The sequence below is a fragment of the Petromyzon marinus genome, unplaced genomic scaffold, assembly GCF_048934315.1.
Source record: "Petromyzon marinus isolate PM22_M1 ecotype Great Lakes invasive population unplaced genomic scaffold, UKy_Petmar_22M1.pri1.0 PM_G_Scaffold_173, whole genome shotgun sequence".
In the NCBI taxonomy this organism is placed as follows: Eukaryota; Metazoa; Chordata; class Hyperoartia; order Petromyzontiformes; family Petromyzontidae; genus Petromyzon; species Petromyzon marinus.
In genome coordinates this window covers 143121-147923 of record NW_027422732.1, presented here as the reverse complement: position 1 = coordinate 147923, position 4803 = coordinate 143121, and the positions used below count along the sequence as shown (strand labels likewise).

General features: G+C 55.7%; 1 long non-coding RNA gene across 1 annotated transcript; it reads right to left on the bottom strand.

Annotated features, from left to right (window-relative positions):
- Nucleotides 1-539: 539 nt before the first annotated feature.
- On the bottom strand, nucleotides 540-3261 carry LOC142911198 (uncharacterized). The gene is made up of 2 exons (XR_012933335.1): nucleotides 3136-3261; nucleotides 540-1366 (listed from the first exon to the last, which is right to left on the bottom strand). It is a non-coding gene; the product is annotated as an uncharacterized LOC142911198 (long non-coding RNA).
- Nucleotides 3262-4803: the final 1542 nt, after the last annotated feature.

Here is a 4803-nt window from a genome sequence, read left to right as displayed (position 1 = left end):
TAATAAGGCGTCCATACAAAATGTTAATCGTTTTAAGGGAGCCAATTAATTGATGCCGATTTTGATACAGGCATGCATTGTCACCGGATCTGAGTACCGTGTGCAAAATGTGGAATTGATTGGACGATGGGAAGTGGACGAAATCTTTATCACAACATTTGACCACGACAAACAGAGGAATCAAGTTAAGTAAAACCATTTTGAACGCTTAATGAGAAATACCCCCCCACCCTCCACCGATGACGCGCGAGCGTTGCTAGGAGCAACCCCCGGGCAGCTTTAGCGGCGCAAGGAAATACTTAAATAATGCGAAATAGCACAAAATTGTTAATTTAACAACTTTAAAGTTTACGGATGGGAAAACGGAATGGCGCTGGCTCACCACGGGGCTTACGGCGTGGTACCCGGCTACTTTTTAAAAAGTAAACTCCACGGTTCGCGAGCAAGTGTGCATCCACACAGAGACAGACAGACGGACAGACACACAGAAAAAATGCCTTTTATAGGTAAGAAAAGAAAAACGATGACGAGACTCAATGTGTGAAGAACACGGGATTTATTCGGTTCACAAGTCAACGGATATAACTTCAAAACACTTTTATCGGTCATCTTTTTCTCGAGACAGCGTTCCCGTGGGATTATTTCCAAGTCGATAGACGACACCTTTTTTTTACTCATCCTGGCAGACACACACACAGACACACGCCTCTGTCTGTGTGTGTCTGTCTCTGTGTGTGTGTGACTGTGTCTGTGAGTATGTCTGTGTATTTCTATATGTGTGTCTGTGTGTGTCTATGTGTCTGCCTATGTGTCTCTGTGTGTGTCTGTGTCTCTGTGTGTGTCTATGTGTCTTGTGTGTGTCTGTCTATGTATCTCTGCGTGTGTCTGTCTTGGTGTGTTTGTCTATGTGTCTGTGTCTATGTGTCTCTGTGTGTCTATGTGTCTGTGAGTATGTCTGTGTGTGTGTCTGTTTGTGTATTTCTACGTGTGTGTCTGTGTGTGTCTACGTGCTTTGCATGTGCCTGTCTCTGCCTGTGTCTATGTGTCTTGTGTGTGTCTGTGTCTATGTATCTCTGCGTGTGTTTGTCTGTGTCTGTGTGTGTCTGTGTCTCTGTGTGTGTCTATGTGTCTGCGTGTGTCTATGTGTCTGTGTGTCTATGTGTATGTGTCTACAGTGACACGCGGTGGCGGTAGTGATGGCGGTAGTGGTGGCGGCCGTGTGGTGCGTGTCGAACTTCTTTCACGCCGTACGTATCGTAAACATCGCCACAGGGGAGATTAAGGTGGCTGCGGGTGCTGGCGATGATTACTGGGCGCCCCCCTGCCCGCCTACGCCGCTAAACGTCGCTCGCCAGTCTGTTCCAAGCTATGGGGTAGGGGGAGCGAGATAGAGAGGGGGGGGGGTGGTGGTGGTAGACCTTTGTCTTGCGGCGTGTAAATATTGTTGCGTGCGTGCGGGGTTTGTCCATGTGGTGGCGGTAATGGTGAGTCGAGCAAAAGCGGTGAAAGTTTGTGGGGTCGCTCCGAGCTCACCCTGTCACCCATCGCTCTCGAGCTCCCTCCTAGGGGAGGATGACGAGGTTGACGAGGTTGATGATCCTCATCGTTTGTGGTTGTGAATGCAGAAATAAACATCAGAATCTGGTGGTTTCATTCTGACCTCCGATCCTGGTCAGCAATTGAACGTCGGGAAACCCTCGCACCGAGGGGCCCCACCAGTGGGCGTGGCCGTGCCCCACCAGTGGGCGTGGCCGTGCCCCACCAGTGGGCGTGGCCGTGCCCCACCAGTGGGCGTGGCCGTGCCCCACCAGTGGGCGTGGCCGTGCCCCCATCACGTGGCGTGTGTAGTGACGGCAGCTACGCTCGGAGTGGCTGGATAATAAAGCTTGAAACGCACAGCAAACCACGTGGCTTCTGAATTATTGGGTGACACGCGATGCGAGGAGGACAGGCAGCCTATACAAAGACAAAGGCACCCCCAGTAGCCTCAGCACACTTTTGTGGCAAGTTCTGTTGGGAGTAGCAATTAAGGGCAGCACTGTAGGGCACTCCGGGGTGGGGAGATAGGGGGGTGGACAGCACCACAGGCCATCAGCCAGCTGCAGAAACATTCCCCTCCTCCACTCACCCCACTCACCCAGTCACCCCTCCACTCACCCCTCCACTCACCCCACCACTCATCTCACTCACCCCTCCATTCATCTCACTCACCCAGTCACCCCATTCACCCCCCCACTCACCCCTCCACTCACCCCTCCACTCATCTCACTCACCCCTCCACTCACCCCTCCACTCATCTCACTCACCCAGTTACCCACTCACCCCTCCACTCACCCCTCCGCTCACCCCTCCGCTCACCCCTCCACTCATCTCACTCACCCCTCCACTCACCACTCCGCTCACCCCTCCGCTCACCCATCCACTCACCCCACTCACCCCTCCACTCATCTCACTCACCCAGTCACCCACTCACCCCTCCACTCACCCCTCCGCTCACCCTCCGCTCACCCCTCCGCTCACCCCTCCACTCATCTCACTCACCCCTCCACTCACCCCTCCGCTCACCCCTCCACTCATCTCACTCACCCCTCCACTCACCCCTCCACTCATCTCACTCACCCCTCCACTCACCCCTCCACTCACCCCTCCGCTCACCCCTCCGCTCACCCCTCCACTCATCTCACTCACCCCTCCACTCACCCCACTCACCCCTCCGCTCATCTCACTCACCCCTCCACTCACCCCACTCACCCCTCCACTCATCTCACTCACCCAGTCACCCACTCACCCCTCCACTTATCCCACTCACCCCTCCACTCACCCCACTCACCCCTCCACTCATCTCACTCACCCACTCACCCCTCCACTCACCCCACCACTCACCCCTCCACTCATCTCACTCACTCACCCCTCCACTCACCCCACTCACCCCTCCATTCATCTCACTCACCCAGTCACCCACTCACCCCTCCATTCACCCCACTCACCCCTCCACTCATCTCACTCACCCACTCACCCCTCCGCTCACCCCTCCGCTCACCCCTCCACTCATCTCACTCACCCCTCCACTCACCCCTCCGCTCACCCCTCCACTCACCCCTCCGCTCACCCCACCACTCATCTCACTCCGCTCACCGCCCAGCCCCCCAGTAGCCCGAGCTGCTGCTGCTGCTGGGGGGCGTTGTCCCCCAGCGCCGCGTTGGCCCTCAGCAGGAACCTCGTGCGGTGACGCCGCCCCCCCCCCTCCCTCCCCTGCCAGCAGCGCCCTCCTGCACCACCACATCGTCTGCCTCCTCCTCCTCCGCGTAGGCCGCTGCCAGCAGCAGCTCCGCAATGCCTCCCACCGTGTCGCCGTCCCTCAGGGCCCTCCCCGGGGGGGTCGCCCCCCCCCCACCGCCCCCCCCGCCGCGTGGATCCGCGCCGAGCGGCGCACCGGCGTCACGAGCCGCGGCCGCGAGGGGGGGGCCGCCAGCGCTGCGGTGGAAGGGGGGGCCGTGATGTTAGGGGGGGCAGCCAGGGTGGTGGTGGTGGTGCTGGAGATGTGCGCGGCTGGGGTGGTGGTGGTGGTGGTGCAGGAGATGTGGGCGGCTGGGGTGGTGGTGGTGCAGGAGGTGTGGGCGGCTGGGGTGGTGGTGGTGGTGGTGCAGGAGGTGTGGGCGGCTGGGGTGGTGGTGGCGGTGCAGGAGGTGTGGGCGGCTGGGGTGGTGGTGGTGGTGGTGGTGCAGGAGGTGTGGGCGGCTGGGGTGGTGGTGGTGCAGAAGATGTGGGCGGCTGGGGTGGTGGTGGTGCAGGAGGTGTGGGCGGCTGGGGTGGTGGTGCAGGAGGTGTGGGCGGCTGGGGTGGTGGTGGTGCAGGAGGTGTGGGCGGCTGGGGTGGTGGTGCAGGAGATGTGGGCGGCTGGGGTGGTGGTGGTGCAGGAGATGTGGGCGGCTGGGGTGGTGGTGGTGGTGCAGGAGGTGTGGGCGGCTGCAGTCACGAAAGCTTTAAATAAAAAATGTTCGACTTTAAATTAAAAAAAATATTCGACTAAATGAAATTAAAAACTTAAAACATTTTTCGACTAAAATAAATTAAAACAAATTTTAAAAAAAAATTCGCCCTCAAAAGCACTCGAACCTTGGGCAGCTGAGGCGCGCGAGTTCTCTTTGTCCATCGTAGACATCGCCGGAGAAGTTGTTGTTGTTGTGCTGTTGTTTAGTCGTCGTTGTATAGCTGTTGTATAGTCGTTGTTGTGCTGTTTAGTCGTCGTTGTATAGCTGTTGTATAGTCGTTGTTGTGCTGTTGTATAGTCGTCGTTGTATAGCTGTTGTATAGTCGTTGTTGTGCTGTTGTTCAGTCGTCGTTGTATAGCTGTTGTATAGTCGTTGTTGTGCTGTTGTATAGTCGTCGTTGTCTAGCTGTTGTATAGTCGTTGTTGTGCTGTTGTATAGTCGTTGTTGTGCTGTTGTATAGTCGTTGTTGTGCTGTTGTATAGTCGTTGTATAGCTGTTGTATAGTCGTTGTTGTGCTGTGGTTTAGTCGTCGTTGTATAGCTGTTGTATAGTCGTTGTTGTGCTGTTGTTTAGTCGTCGTTGTATAGCTGTTGTATAGTCGTTGTTGTGCTGTTGTTTAGTCGTCGTTGTATAGCTGTTGTATAGTCGTTGTTGTGCTGTTGTTTAGTCGTCGTTGTATAGCTGTTGTAGAGTCGTTGTATAGCTGTTGTATAGTCGTTGGTGTGCTGTTGTATAGTCGTCGTTGTATAGCTGTTGTATAGTCGTTGTTGTGCTGTTGTTTAGTCGTCGTTGTATAGCTGTTGTATAGTCG